Raw genomic sequence first — 17,717 nt, forward strand, 5'->3', positions numbered from 1 at the left:
CATTTTGTTGTTACTGATTTGGATATATGGCATAAAAGATTGGGACACACATCTCATAATGTACTTTCACACTTTCACACATTTATATCTATATTATATATTAAAGGAGAGCACATCTTCGGTGTCTCTCTTATTTTTGGTTTTTTTTTTTTCTACTCACTAACTTCCACATATACCCCATTCTCTACAAGTGGTAAAATGTAATGATACATACATTGATGTTTAAAGAGTGTAAAGAGCAAGAAAATAACTGTTAAACTTGTCCTCTTGAAAAGCAGCAGAGGCGCTACTTTCCCATAAGTACTTCTCTATTTGAATCTTGTTTTGATCTTATGCACATAGATCTATGAGGACCCTATAAAGAGTATTCCATTTCTAGATGCAATTATATGATGACCATTGTAGATGATCACAACAGGTGCACATGGATTTTTTTGATGAGAGAGAAAACAGAAACCACTAATCTTTTGATTCGTTTTCACAAGATGATCCTTACACAATTTGACAAAAGAATTAAAATCATTAGAACAGATAATGGTAGTGAATTTCTAGGACAAGAGATTGTAGACGTCTACAAAAGAGAATGAATTATACATCAAACCACTTGTACATATACACCACAACAAAATGGAGTTGTGGAGAGGAAACACAAACACCTCTTGGAGGTGGCATATTTCAATCTAAACTTCCCAATATGTTTTGGACTGATGCCATTCTTACATCCACTTGCATAATTAATAGACTACCTACACCCATTTTAAGGTGGAAAACCCCTTATGAAATCTATATAATAAACCTGTTGACTATTCTCATTTTAAAACTTTTGGATGTCTGTGCTTTGTAGAAATTTAGCACTAATGCAGAAAACATAGATACTGTACATGAAGAATACAATGAAAATAATCAAAATATGGAACATATAACCTTAAGGAGATCATCTAGAGTCATCACTAGACCAGCAAGGTATCATGACTTTATATGCAATAACACAGAAAATGAAACAAACATATGTAGTGTCTCCTATATGCCTCATATGCATGACTGCTTGTTCACTGCTCATATGCCACCTCAAGAACCTAAGAGTTATGTACAAGCTGCTAAAAATAAAATGTGGATTGATGCTATGGACAATGAAATAAAAGCACTGGAAGATAATTATACTTGGGACATCACTAAGTTGCCACCTAATAAGAAAGCAATAGGGTGTAAGTGGATATTCAAAATAAAACTTAATCCTGATGGAAGTATAGATAGATATAAAGTTAGATTAGTAGCAAAAGGATATAATCAAATTGAGGGCATAGATTACTTGGATAGTTTTTCTCCTGTAGCCAAAATTGTTACTGTTAGAGCTATAATTGTTGTTTCTGCAAAACTGATTGGCACTTGCATCAAGTTGATATAAATAACGCATTTTTACATGAATATCTTGATGAAAAAATTTATATGCAGCCCCTAGAGGGATATGAGGTCCCAAAGGGACATGTTTGCAGGTTAAAGAGGTCCTTATATGGCCTTAAACAGGCATCTAGATAATGGAATCAAGAATGCACTTCAAAGCTTGAGAGCTATGGCTTTGTTCAATCCAAGTATGATTATTGCTTATTTACAAAGGATTCATTAACTGAATTTTATTGTCTTCTTGTATACGTAGATGATGTGTTAATTGCAGGCCCTTTAGAGAAGACAATTACAGAAATTAAGAGGTATTTACATGAAGTGTTCACCATAAAGGACCTAGGTCCTGCAAGGTTCTTTTTGGGGTTGGAGATTGGGAGATTAGATAAGGGAATTACAGTCACACAAAGAAAATATACGAAAGGCATAATTGAAGATGTTAAGCTGAAGGAAGCTAAAGCCACAACCACTCCTTTGCCTCTAGGAATCAAGTTAACAAAGCATGCAGAGGAGCAACTGTCCAGTCCTGAACCATATAGAAGATTATTGGGCAGATTGTTGTATCTGGGAATAACCAGGCCTGACATATGTCACTCCCCACAGCAGCTTAGCCAGTTCATGCAACATCCATGCAATCAACATTAGCAAGCAACTTTGCACTTGGTCAAGTATCTTAAAGGAACACAAGACAGGATTATTTTTTGCTGCAGATGATCATTTTAACTTATCAGCTTTTTGTGATGCGGATTGGGCATCATGCAAAGATACAAGAAGATCACTAACCGAATATTATGTCTTCCTTGGCAACAGTTTGATATCTTGGAAGACCAAGAAACAAATGAAAGTATCACGTTCATCAGCAGAAGCTGAATACAGAAGCTTGGTTTCCTCCACTTGTGAATTGATTTGGATCTATAATGTGCTAAAGTATTTGCAGATTACAATTCCACTCCTATTCCATTACACTGTGACAATAAAGCAGCACTCTACATCACTGCTAATCTGATATTTCATGAGAGAACTAAACATCTGGAGATTGATTGCCACTTAGTACGAGATAAGTTTAAAGAAGGCTTCATTAATCCCCTGCATATTTCTACACATTGCCAACTTGCGGATGTATTCACTAAGAGTCTGTCTGGTTCCAAGTTCATGAAGGCAATTTCCAAGTTAGGACTTGTCAACATTCAACCAAGTCCCACTTGAGGAGAGGATGTAAAGAATTGCATTTGAGGTTGCTGAGTTGCAGCCTGCAGAGCTTGAAGAAGAAAGAAGAGACAATGAAGAAAGCGTGTTTACTTCACAAAAGAAAGCGTATTGAATGCCTTGCGAGTTCTATTATGATAACGCGATTTTATTAGTTGTTTTTTATCTCGCAATATTAAAGGCGTGGCACGTTTCTTTTAGTAAGAGTAGCAACTTAGAGCGCGAGAGAGTTTAGTTTTTAGTTGAGATGTGTATATATACACCTGTTGTATCCGTCTTCTTCAAGAAAGAAATTAACAGAGTTCTGACTTCTTGATATTGAGTTTTCTGCTTCTAGTTTTCTTCCAAATGGAAGTAGTTCTTCTTAATTGCAAATCCACGCCATTTTTACAACATGCAGTGCACATGTGATATTTAAAGGTTATGTGATGTGATATTTTTCAATATGCATAGTATGTAACGTTTTTTGGGCAAAAAAATCAGCGAAAAAACGATCATATACGGTAAAATGTAAATTTCACAAAGTTGAAATGGCAAGTTAACACACATAAAAAAAAGTTTAGATACCAAACTATAAAAATATATATAATTTGAATGGCAAAATATAATTTATCCTTATATATTTCATTCTTTTTATAATATATGTTGAAATATAAAAAATTAATTATTTTATGCATACACGAACTGCTTGCCATAACGCCGACTAGTTGTTCTTAATCCAAGGGGCGCCTGTGTGCCTTAAGTCCCATACAGAATGTTTTTCTCTTGGCAGAGCACATGGTTTCTAAAGGGATCTATCACAAAGAGATTCCACGTCCCTAATGTGATCACATAGCTTTCCATCACCTTCACTAATTCAATCATGAGCTGCTCTGAATCTTCTGTGCTCTACCAATTAATATTCTATAAGCCCAATAATTTGATTTGATTGTTTATATTTTCATTTCCGTAAATTACATTGATATTTCATGAGATTAGATTAAATTATATAAATATTTTTCATATTTTATAAAATTATAGTTATATCTCTTAAAGAGTGTAAGTGTAATATTTGTATTTGTATAAATTTTGTATTTAAATATGGGGTGTAGTTGTAATTACAGCTATTACCTCATTGAGGTGTAGCTGTAATTTTAGGAAAACTGGGGAGGGGGGCGTTATATATTTTGGTCTAATCTCAAAAGGTGTCAATGTAATTTAGTTTATATTTAAATATATTTTTTCAATTTGGTAGAAATTTTCGTGTGAAAATGAGAATATAATTGGATTAGTAAAGTTTTCTATTGGATAGCAGTGTCAAATTAATATATTTTTAAAAATACGTCTAAACAAATATATTTTTACTTTAATTCTTATTTAAAAAAATAAAAAGTTAAAAAGGAAACGTAAACAAACAAGTTTATGAAGTAATGCAACTACAAAGTCATAATATTGATATATTTGATTTTTTGCTACTTACATGTTGCACTAATTTGAGATAACAAAAACAAAGAGAAACATATAATACTTTGAGATAAGAAAAAAAAAAAACCAAATAATTTCACTATAGAATATTAAGAAATTTGGAATAAAAGAGAGGAGAAAAGGTAAAAATTAAATATTAGGATCATAAATTACAACAAGCGTCCATAAAGTTTGTTATAATTATAAGAAATAATTACACCAGCTCCTTCTCTGAGATTTGGTGCAATATTTTCTTCTAATAAATAAGTCTCTCCATTAATCAAAATTCACCGAATTTGTTGATATTCATAAAAAAAATCATAAAAAATCTATAATAACCTCTGATTGACTTATTACTGACTTATAGTAGGTTAAATAAATTTTTTTATAATCAGAGTATCATCATACGTCTTACGTGTTAATGCACTATTATAAGGGTAGTTTAGTTCGAAAAAAATCTTTAATCTGTAATAAGTTAGTTTTAAGCCAATCAAGGTAAATATCAACTTTCATTCAACTTTCTGTTAATGTCAACAAATTCAATGAATTTTGACTATTGGAGGGACTTTTTTATTAGATAGAGGCAAAGCTCGTGGGTGCTGGATACAATTTGCCACAGGGGGTCTACGTATAATTACACTAAACCTCAGGGGAAGAAAGTGTAATTATCCTTAATTATAAATATTTCTTCATTGTTTGAAAAATTATCAGTATCTCCTAAAATAAAAAATAATTATATAGCCATTAGACGGTGATGAAAAAATGTCTACTTTACTATTATCGATATTTTTTAGAAAAATAAACATCTGAAAAAATATAAAAACAAATCTGCGGATGGGTCAAATCACATTACCCCCTCTGTGTTGTGTATGATTATTTGCCTTCTCAAACCTAAGTAAAATTATAATTCATAACTTATAGCGCATTTTGGTCAATTCAACCCTAAAATTAAATGAAAGTATAAAGAAAGCTGACAGAATGTTTCGTTGTCGGACGGACATTAAAATCAAAAGGGTAATTAAATTTTTAAACAATGAGAATGTATTTGTAATTTTATCAAATCTTATAAGAAGTAGTTATAATTTATCCTAAATATTAACAGAAAAACTAAATATTTTTTCTTGCTAGATGGTAAATCCAAAACAAAAGGAAAAAAAATAAAAATAAAATAACAAATCAAAATCCCAAATTCTCCCCTCTTTAATTATTAAAAAAGTAGAGTAATCATAAGCATATTGAACATGGCGTTATCATTTGATTATGTGAATATAATTATGGCATTATAATTCTCAATTGGTATTTGAAGATGTAACTAATTGTCATTGCTTTATTGGTGTGGATGGCATTGTCAAACAAGTGATGGTACCTATATACGTCATGTCAAAATTAAACCATTAAATACAACAATTGATTTTGGATTCTTGATCATGATTTGAAAAAAATGGTCTAGTTCACGTTGTGTTTATCTTTTTAAAATAAAGCAAAACGATCACATAATTTGTAGTTTTTTTCGTCAATTTCTTAACGGGAATTGATCAAACGACTGAGAGAAAAAAATTATAATTGAATTTTAATATAACAACAATAAAAATTTCCTAACGGGAATTGATCAAACGACTGAGAGAAAAAAAATTATAATTGAATTTTAACATAACAACAATAGAAATCACTCGTATTTACCTATGAAGATGAAATAAAATTTTGATCCTAACTTCTCCCAAAAATTCAATAAAAAAGAATTCCTGTTGATATTCTTTTTTTGTCTTCTCTTTTTTATTTATTTTTATTTTATATGTAGTGTAATTTGGGAGGGAGTACTGCACTCGCAATATCAAATTATGAGTACGGTTAAAGGAATAAATGTCCACACTAGGAGAAATATACCTTTTTACCGTAGTTAATTATTATAATTAAAAATAATAAATTATGACGAATACTGTAATTTTATAGTCCTAAAAAAATTAATTGAAGTTAATTATGGGCACTTCACATAATCATTGGAATACAAATATTGTGGTTACAAAAAAATTATAGTAAAGATTGATTAATTATGGTCAAAATTTAAATTTTTTATATTAATTTTATTTCATTATGGTAGATAGAATTGATTCACTATAGTTTTCAAGTAACAGTAACTTATAAAAAATGACCAAATATGAGATGTTCATAATTAAATTCAAAAAAAAAAAATTAAATGTATAAATATAGTAAGTTACAGGACCAAAAATACTAATAATCTAAAGTTATATGATCAAAAGTCTAATTTTATCTAAACATAAATATGAACATATTATTTATAAATATTAATTATATATATTTTGATTCCCCGTCGAGACTCGGTGCAAGGCAACAAGCACCAAACATTCACCATACCTGCTTCCGTCAAGATATATATTTATTTAATAATAATAATTGACGATTCAGAAAAATTCTGCTTTTAATTACAACACCGTCACCAAACGACGTCGACTTTTGTTGTTATTATATTAATTTCATACAATCATGCATTTGCAATAATTTATATATATATATATATATCTTAAAATGTAGTAATAATAAAATCAAAATCTCAGTCACACCTGGGGATCCATGGTGAGTGATGATCCTAGTAGGATTCTAATGCTATATATATATATATGCCTATAGTAAAAAAAAATACATACAAAGTCAGTGTTGGAGTGGGTGATTTATATTGACATTTCCCAAATATTATTGTGACACGTGCTCTCAAATTTGATAATTATATAATCATCCACTGTGGTCGGTAAAAAATTGGATATATGTATGTAAAGTGCATGTCTTGAAGGTAAAAAATACGATAAAAGCGTAAAAGACATGAATGCTCTTATGAGAGGGCATAATATTGAAACAGATGAAGATCTGTGTGTTTTAATATTAAGTCAGATCTAATTGTACCCACCCTACTCGATCCATGAGTCTGCTCCTTGGACTATCGATCTTAGAACGTCTTGATAACTAATATCTTGCTATGTGAATTCGTATAAATATGGATACTGGAGCCCGATGTGTATGTGATATTGTCATGGTAACAAATAAGTATTGAATACGTGATATTACCGTGTTCTAGCTAATTTTTTCATTTTTTTTAAATTGGAAATCAAATTAATTTAAATATTAAAGGGTTTTTGTTGGAGATTTTCCAACGTGCCTACCGATGACTCTTTTTCAAGTACTTCTATTGCCGGTTAAGAAATAGAACTAAAAGAAAGAATCCCCCTCCCATCAAAAAAATAAAAAAAAAAAAAGAGTACAAGACAAGAATTTGTGCCCTTTTACCGAGGTTGGGTTGCACCAAAACCTCCCAACTTTGAAACCTGGAAAATGGGCCATAGATCGCCTGATCTAACTGAAGGAACAAGATCACGTCATGTGATCTGTATATGCACGAACATTTGGCCATATAAATACACCATATTGTCTCATTTATTAGTATGCCATTTATAATCCTCACCAATATTACCTCACTTTTGATCTCAGCAAACTGACTGAAGAAGTCTTTGATGGGAACTACCGGACAAGTCTAACTGTCTCTTTTCTTCTCAAATTCCTCAACACCTATTCTAATACTTGGAGCAAATTCGATCTCCGACCCGAATCAGTTGTCGACCCCAACTAGATCAACACACATTCGAAATGTTTCCAGTTATACAGTATAAATTTCTTTTTCTTGTCTTCATTCCTCTAGTTGTTTAACACATTATAAAATTTTCTTTTCTTTTCACATGGGAAAATGTTAGATCTGCTGCTGCAGCTCTTGAAAGCGTCATTGTTCACGCCTTCTAATTTAAATGATGGGCAGCAGGCAAGCATATGTTTTCTGAATTCTCACAGTCGTGACCATGTGCAGAACAAAAACGATGACTAATAAATGTTTGAATGCGTATGATCACAGAGGTATTTGCAGTGAGGTTTCTTCTGGTTTGGATTGGTTTTGATTCTGGTTAATTTCATCTGCGCCGTTGGTTTCCTTATGTTGAAGTTGATACAGTTGTGTCAAAAATGACTATGTATGATATGTATTCTCACTTTTGAATTATAATTTAATTTAATTATATTTTTATTTTTAAATATATTAGTCAAGGTTAGTGATGGCCTGACAAGCTGAGTCAGTTGGGGTCAATGTAAGACTCTCGAGCTGGATGATGGGTTGACCCTACAATATAAATTGTTAGATTTGTTGAGGTGATCCTTAACTGAAATCCTTTGATGCTTAAATCAAATTTACTTAGGGTTATAATAGCGTCGCAGAGCTAGCTCTCATGAGAATAGTTCATGCATACCTTATGAAATATGTCAACGGATATATATAGATGGCTAATTGTCAAAATGTGTATGGAGTCACGTATTATTTTGAGAGCCCTTGGATGGTGAAGGCATCTGTTAAGATTAGTAAACTCATTGGCAGTAGAGCAGAAACAGGTTGAAGAAGAACAGTGCTTAGTTCTCGCTATTTTTCCTACGGCTATATAAAGTTGCACTTTGCTTCAACACGTTTTTATTAGTCTTTCTTTGAAGCGACGGTTTGTTAGTTAAGAAGGAGTAAGAAGGAGTTAGGATTAGATAGGGAAGTTAATTAACTTCCACTACAGTTTATATATAACAGAGCTTTGTATCTGTATTCATACACTGATTAGTTCTCTTCAATAAACTTTTGATTTCTTGAAATGAGCTTTGTTGGATTTTAACATGGCATCAGAGCCACAATCTGGTGGCCACATATTATTCTTTTCTGCGCTTGAAGAGATCTAGAATTCTTTCACTCTTTTCTTTCCATTTCTTGATTCCAGTTTTCATCATGTCTACAGAGAGAAGTTCTGCCACCAAGGAAGACCAGAAAATCAATATCTGGCCAGAGAAACTTCGTTTACATGGAGGAGAAAACCCAGGGACAAGTTTAGTCTCTGTTCCCTTGGATGGAAACAACTACCTCACGTGGAGTAAATCGAGTTGGGACTAGGAGCCAAACAGAAAATGGGATTTATCAATGGAAGTTTTCCCAAACCCACAAAAAATCAAGAAGAAATAGAACAATGGGAACGCGTGAATTGTATGGTGGTGTCATGGCTACTAAGCTCAATGAACAAAGAAATTGCAGAGGCTTTCATCTACACAACCTCTGCACAAGATCTTTGGGAACAGGTAGAGGCAAGATTCGGAGAGAGCAACGGACCCATGTTGTATGATATCCAAAAGAAGATAAGCTCATCAGTTCAAGGTGATAGAACTGTATCTGAGTACTTTACTAAGCTTAAGAAATTATGGGACGAATTGGCACATTTAGATCCTCTTCCTACATGTTCATGTGGAGCAAGCAAGGCAATGTCAGACACTAATTCATCAAGGCAGCTTATCCAATTTCTGATGGGACTAGAAGAAGGGTATGACCACATTCGCAGCCAGATTTTGTTGATGGAGCCTTTGCCTACAATAGGCAAAGCATACTCTATGGTGCTACGCATTGAAAAGCAGCGAAATATAAATTTAGAAGCTGCTCAAGATGGGGCTATGGCTGTGAGATCTGTCAATTACAAAAGGGATCAAATCAATACAGTAGCACAGAAAAGGAAACCTGCTTTGGACAAGAAATCACAATACTGTGATTTCTGCAAACGGAATGGACATACAAGGCAGTCATGTTTCAAATTGGTAGGTTTCCCAGACTGGTATAAGAGTCTTATTGAACAAAAGAGAGGAGAAAAGTGGAGTGCAGACAAGGCTTTCAATACTGAAATTGAAGAATCATTGCAAGACTCTTTCTCTGCATCACAAACTGATATTACCAAACTCATTAGAAGTGAAGTCAAGAAAGTGATACAGAAAGAAAAGGATCATCATGATCATTCATCAAATATGGCCAATGTGGAAGATTATGCAGGTAATACTATTTTTCATGAACCTTGGATAATTGATAGTGGTGCATCGAATCATATGTGCGGTGATTTACAAATATTGAAAGACTTAAAGCGCCTAAAAACTTCCATCTTTGTTAAGCTCCCTGATGGCACAAGAAAAGAAGTTACTTATAAAGGGATGGTTCAATTAACTTTAGAGATTGTTTTGCATGAAGTATTATATATACCTGATTTCAGGCATAATTTACTTTCTGTTCGAAAATTGTGCATCGACAGTGGCCTTAAAATAATCTTTACTAAGAATCAATGCATTTTGCAGGAGCTTCAGACAATGAAGACTATGGCTATGGGTAGATTAGTTGGGAAGCTCTATGTTCTTAATAATGAAAACTGCAAATTTGCTGCTACTATAGAACAATCCAGAAAGGACTTGAATATGCATTGTATGAAGGCTACCTCATCTGATATAGATTTGTGGCATAGGAGGTTAGGCCACACCTCTGTTGATGTGCTTAAACACATTCCCAGTATTAATAAAAACAAATCTGTTTTGAGCTTGTGTGATATCTGTCCTATGGCAAAAATGCACAGATTACCTTTTTCATCTAGTGATACTCATGCTGTGGATATATTTGATTTAGTTCACATGGATGTATGGGGACCTTACAAACAATTTTCTATATCTAACTCACATTATATGCTCACTATAGTAGATGATCACAGTAGGGCCACTTGGATCTATCTCATGACTTACAAAGATCAAGTTGTTCAAAAAATTGAAACCTTTTTTAATATGGTTCATAACCAGTTTAATAAACGTATTAAGATTATCAGAACTGATAATGGAACTGAATTCACTAGTCAAAAATGCCAACTATTCATTCAAAAACATGGGATTCTTCACCAAAGAACATGTGTTTTCACTCCTCAACAAAATGGAATAGTCGAACGAAAACATCAACATTTGTTACAATTAGCTAGAGCCTTATTATTTCAAGCCAAGATGCCCTTGAAGTTCTGGACCGAAGCCATACTCACTGCAGCATACTTAATAAATAGATTGCCTACCTTAGTTCTAAATTGGAAAACACCTTTTGAAATCTTGTTTAAGAAACCTGCTTCATATGCTCACTTAAGAACTTTTGGATGCCTTTGTTATGCCTCTAACAATCTCCCTAATAAGAAGAAATTCGATTCCAGAAGCTACAAATGTGTCTTCTTAGGATATGGACACGGACAAAAGGGTTACAAGGTCTATGACTTAGCCTCGCAAAGCATTTTTGTTACTAGAGACTTAGTGTTTCATGAGAATTACTTCCCTTTTGAGTCTATAACATCTGATAATTTGGCTTGTCCTTTACCTATAGTCCCTATAGACAGTGACGTTTTCACCAACAAGGAAAAGGAATCAGACATTAACATTAATGAAGAACCAGATATACACACTGATGATACTCAGATTAGGAGGTCCAGTAGACAAACATCCAAACCTGTGTGGATGAAGGATTTTGTTTGTGATTTCTCTTATGATACTATGCCTACTCATATCACTGCTTTCACACCCACCTATGGGTGTTTTGTACAAGCTTTATCTATACTGCAGGAACCCAAAAGTTTTAGGGAAGCACAACAAAAACAGGAATGGAGGGAAGCTATGAAGTCTGAAATTTTTGCACTTGAACACAATGAAACATGGGATTTAGTCAAGGCTCCTTTGAACAAGAAATGCATTGGATGCAGGTGGATTTACAAACTTAAGCTTAAACCAGATGGCACTATTGAAAGATACAAGGCAAGACTTGTAGCTAAAGGCTACAATCAAGTCGAAGGACAAGATTATACTGACTGTTTTGCACCAGTTGCAAAAGCAGTCACAGTGAGAATTTTTTTGGCTGTATCAGTGGCTAGAGGTTGGTCTATTCATCATTTTGACGTAAATAATGCCTTTTTACATGGTTCGTTGCAGGAAGATATATATATGGAGCCACCTGAAGGTTTTGAAGTGGAACCAGGTTATGTATGCAAGTTGAAAAAGGCACTATATGGCTTGAAGCAAGCCTCTAGAGAATGGAACAAGAAATTCACAGAAAATATGCAAGGTTTGGGTTTTAAACAATCTTGTCATGATTACTGTCTATTTACAAAGAATGTGAAAGATGGACAGGTGCTTTTGTTGGTGTATGTAGATGACATTCTTGTCTCAGCACCTTCATTAGATTACATCAATGAGGTACAACATTGCATGAACAATCTTTTTACCATTAAAAATCTGGGGATTGCTAAGTATTTTCTTGGAATAGAATTAGCACAAGCTCCAGAAGGATTATTGGCTACACAGAACAAATATACTGCAGATATTATTCAGGACATGGGACTAACACATGCAACATCCAAGAACACCCCACTTCCCACAGGGATTAAATTGAGTTCTAATGACAGTGAACCATTGCCAGAACCCTCTAGATATCGACGGCTTATAGGTAGATTGCTCTACCTCAATTTTACTCGCCCTGACATTACATATGGAGTGCAACAGCTCAGTCAATTCCTTCACAAACCTTGCCAAATTCATTGGGATGCTGCTGTTCACTTAGTGAAGTACCTAAAGGGAGCCCCAGCCACAGGTATATTCTTCTCTTCAAACAATACTTTGAATCTCACTGCCTTCTGTGATGCAGATTGGGGAGGGTGCACAGAGACTCGAAAATCATTGACTGGATTCTCTATATTTTTGGGCAATACTCCAATTTCCTGGAAATCCAAAAAGCAAGTGACGGTCTCAAGGTCCACCGCAGAAGCGGAGTATCGAAGCCTAGCTACTACTGTGTGTGAACTTATGTGGATAGATTATCTGCTTCAGGATTTTCAAGTTCTTGTTCCTAAGCCGATCCCTCTTTACTGCGACAACAAAGCAGCTGTTTATATATCTGTTAATCCAGTGTTTCACGAACGAACGAAACACATTGACATCGATTGTCACATAGTCCGCAACAAATTCAAAGAAGGATTTGTGCTTCCTTCCCACATTAGTGCAAAAGAACAAGTTGCAGACATCCTCACTAAGGCACTTTCCGCACCAGCTTTTAATTCCATGAAGTCCAAGTTGAACCTTCTTGCGTGGCCACCAGGTTCGACTTGCGGGGGGGATGTTAAGATTAGTAAACTCATTGGCAGTAGAGCAGAAACAGGTTGAAGAAGAACAGTGCTTAGTTCTCGCTATTTTTCCTACGGCTATATAAAGTTGCACTTTGCTTCAACACGTTTTTATTAGTCTTTCTTTGAAGCGACGGTTTGTTAGTTAAGAAGGAGTAAGAAGGAGTTAGGATTAGATAGGGAAGTTAATTAACTTCCACTACAGTTTATATATAACAGAGCTTTGTATCTGTATTCATACACTGATTAGTTCTCTTCAATAAACTTTTGATTTCTTGAAATGAGCTTTGTTGGATTTTAACAGCATCAATGGTCAACATTAGGGTTTGTGAGTTGACTCGACTTGGTGGAGAAACACGCGAATCCTCGTCTTATTTGGTAGTTTTTTTATTTTTGAAAGGCAAAGTTTTTTTTTTTTCTTTTTAACACTCACGCACGCACCCACTCACACACGTCGCCAGTGGCTTTTGAACCTAATATCTTCACAATGAAATATTGAGCCTCATATCATTGGAGTGTCCCCTAAGAACAAAAGGAAGGCAAAGTTATCACATGAGAGTTTTACCATGATTAACCCTTATTACATACAATAATGTAATACCAAAGTGTGATAAAAGAACTCCACCAAGAAGTTGCTTTCTTGTTTATGTTGCGACGTTCGTGTGTTTTTTATTTTTTATTTATTATAAAACATAATTATAAACTCTCAACATTTTATAAGATATTTTAGATACCTATTAGCTATACCAAACATTGTACCGTCTAATTCACACAAGCTTACTTCGATTTAAAATTCTAGGTAAATTACAGCCAACTCCCCTAAAATTTGACATAATAACAAATACCTCTTTGTTATTTAGAAAACTAGAATCCCACGTTATTTTGACTCCGTCTAACAACGAGATCATTCCGTTAGCCCTCGCTAGATTTTCATTTATTTTTTATAATGAACTGACCAAAAATACCTATTTGAAATTATAAGTTTATAAAAATATTTTTATGAACTAATACATTTTAGGAATTTTTTACTTACTCTCAGATTTTCTTTTTAATAGTTTTCCAAACATAATTAAGAACGCCAAAATAATAATATTAGCTCACCGTTTATGGATTATATATTTATTTTTTTATCTGATAAAAATATTTATATTTTTTAAATAATAATAAAATGTTCATAATTGAATCAAATATTTAAAAATGAGACTATAATTTACACTAAAATCGTTTTTGTTCGGAAACAAAACAGTAAGGAATCAAACCCACGAGATGTAGCAGACATTTGGTGGCAGAATTTGTCTTGTTACCGCCGCCAAGTAATACGGCGGCCTGTCTTTGCCTAAATTTACATCATATGGAGCCAACTTTATTCAGTAATTTCAACTATGACAGCAAAAAAATGTAATTATTTTTTATAATATAAGTTACTATGATTTAGAAATTATAATAAAGTAATATTATTTATTATAATAAAATAAAGTTAAAATAAAATTTTAATTTTTAATTATGATTAATTAATATTAATAATAATTTTGTCTGTGGACAAAATATTTGTTATGATTTTTAGTTGTAATTAATATTAAGGCCTCTTTTACAAAAATAACGATTAATAGTCAATGCAATTATAATTAAATAGTATTTAGTTAACTATAACAAAAAGACATGAGGTTTTAGCCAATGAAGTCCAAATTTATTCGAATGAGAATTGCAATTTTAGTCATGGGCGAAATAGCATAAAATCGAATTATTTATTTAAATATTATAAAAAAATAAATAAATTTATAAGTCTACCACTTCTCAAAAAAAAAAATGGAATTTTTTTTTATTTGTATTGTCGTTAGAAACGGCACCAAATTGTTAGTTCTACTTAGTACTAATGATTTGGGACAATTTTGTCTTTTTTTTTAATTTTTAAATTAATTATAATTACATATTAATTAAGAATATAATATATTAATTAATTAATAATACTTATTATTTTGAATTTTATAATATTTTGAATTTTATAATATTTTGAATTTTTTAAATAGTTTTATAATTATAAAATATTAATCAAAGTATATTAATATTAAATTATATATTTTAACAACTAATAAAATTAAAAATTATATAAAAAATGTAAGATATAAAATGATATAAAATTAAAATTAATTACATATTTTAATAACATCCATCGGTTCCACAAGTGAGATAAATCAAATTGAAAATTACATACAAACAAAAATATAAGAACTAAAATAATATAAAATTAAAATTAATTACATATTTTAATAATGTCCGTCGATTCCACAACTGCGATCAGATTCAATTTAAATTGGGATTTTTTGATATTTTCTCCCCTTTTTTTCTCTCCTTTTCCTCCTCAGTTTTTGTTAGTATTCTAAACTTAGCTATACTTTTCTTCTCATTTTTTGTTTCTTTCTTTTTCCCCTCTGTATGTGGACAAGAGAGAACGGTTTTATGATCGTTTTCTTTCCCTCTCCTCGACAAATTCCTCGAACCAAACAAGCCCTATAATTTCTGTGGTTAAAGGAAGAGAATTATTGGTGAAACAGTTTGATTTTTAGATATTAGAAAAACTTATCTCTGATTTGTTTACCATATCTTGTTTGTTCAACATAAGTTATGATGAAGCATTATTGGGGTATATATTACATTAAATATTTCTAGTCCAAGTATTTGTTTTCTCTTTAGGCCACTACCGCATAAGAGATAAATGCTTAACGACGTGCACTATAAAAAAATGCAGGATTTTGGAGGGATTTAGAAATTATTTTTTTGCTTTTTGGAACGATCGGAAATTGAAGATATCAATTTGAAATGAATTTTGAAATGGTTTATGTTCCATCGTTATAGACGGCATTTCTAAAAATTAGGAACGATTTGTGTAGTACCGTTCCTAAAGTGAACGTGTATTTTACCATATTATTCTTGACCGTTCCTAATAATGTATTTGAATATGAAAATTTGATTTGATTGATTGGAACATATTGGGTAAGTTTTGGAACGGTTGTATGAATAAATTCGTGATACTTCTCGAACGATTTTTGGAATACGCTCGGGTGAAATTTGAAAATACTGTTATTTAATATGGTGATATATTTAGAAATGGTAATTGAAATCGTATATATTGTACGCATTTTTTCGAATACATTAGGGACAATTTATTGTTTATTAGGAACGCACTCTTGTAACTGTTTTTAAAGTATTTATTGGAACACTTTGTGGTGTATGCTTTAGATTGAATTGGAATATATTTATGATCGGTTATTCTTGTTTAGGAATACTTTTTTAAAACTATTCTAGCAATGGTTTTTCTAACGATGTTGTTTTGAAATTTGTAACATTTTGTCTGCAATTACTTTCTGATTTTTTAATTATATAATTTAAAATAATAATTAATTATGAAACTTAATTATATGTATGAGTTTAATTAATTAAATAAATATTAAATAATGGAATGCAATAAACATTACGAAACATGAAAAATTAGTGAAAAAAATATTATATTAAAATAAAAATTATCGAATTACAAACTATAAAAAGAAATCTAATCTAAACCCTCCTTATCAGCGACGTCCATATCGTCCTCGATCTGGGCAGGGGGTCCTCACACCACTGCGTTGATGCGTTCATGGAATTTGCAGTCGGACTTGAAAGGACATGTTAATAGTGATTTTTAAAATAAAATAATATTAAAATAAAAGAATATTGTGATTCTTGTACTAAATATGTTCTAAATTAACGAAATAATTACACAAATTTTAGAATGTTACCGAATAATTACAGAAAATGACACAATAATTACATAATGTTACCGAATAATTGTAGACAATGACACAATAATTACATAAAATTACAAACTTGTTAAACTATTAAAAAGTTAAATTATATGATAATTAAGTATTTAAAAAATTTACCTTTGACCTCTCAAACCATGTCCTAGAGGATGCAGGCTACTATTAGACATAATCTATAAAACTATAGTAAATATTAATTTTTTAATTAGAAAATATTCATAAAATTATATAATTTATATAAATATTTATAAAATTACAGAATTTACACAAATATTCATAAAATTATACAAATTACACAAAATTATAGAAAAATAATTTAATAAATTACACAAACACTTTTATTAATAAACAGAAAAATAGAATAAGTTTTTAATAAATAGAAAAAATACATAAAATTTCAAAGAAATTCAGAAAATTGCAGCAAATTATAAAAAAATTCACATAATTATAGAAATATGAATTTTTCACAATAATTGCGTTTGTTTTCATTATAACTAATGTATATTTATACATCTATTAAAATATGTATTAACTCCAAATAAATTTGCTGAGATATGTACATAATCTTTGAGAAAAAAAATTATATTTAAAAATTAAAGTATTATTTTCAAAAAAGTTTGTAATGCAAAATGCATATTTAAATATAGAAAAATCAGAAAATTGCAAAAAAAAAAATAGAAAATTCGCATAAAAAAATTCAGAAAATTAAAAAAAAATGCACATTCTGAAAATTTGAAAAATCGAAAAAACTTAATTACATAAAAATATGAAAAATCATAGAAATGGCATGCATACATACATTCTAAATTTTTAATTACAGAAAAAATATGAAAAAATTACTCAAATT

Source organism: Sesamum indicum, linkage group LG7, assembly GCF_026168435.1.
Source record: "Sesamum indicum cultivar Baizhima isolate 11 linkage group LG7, ASM2616843v1, whole genome shotgun sequence".
Taxonomy (NCBI): Eukaryota; Viridiplantae; Streptophyta; class Magnoliopsida; order Lamiales; family Pedaliaceae; genus Sesamum; species Sesamum indicum.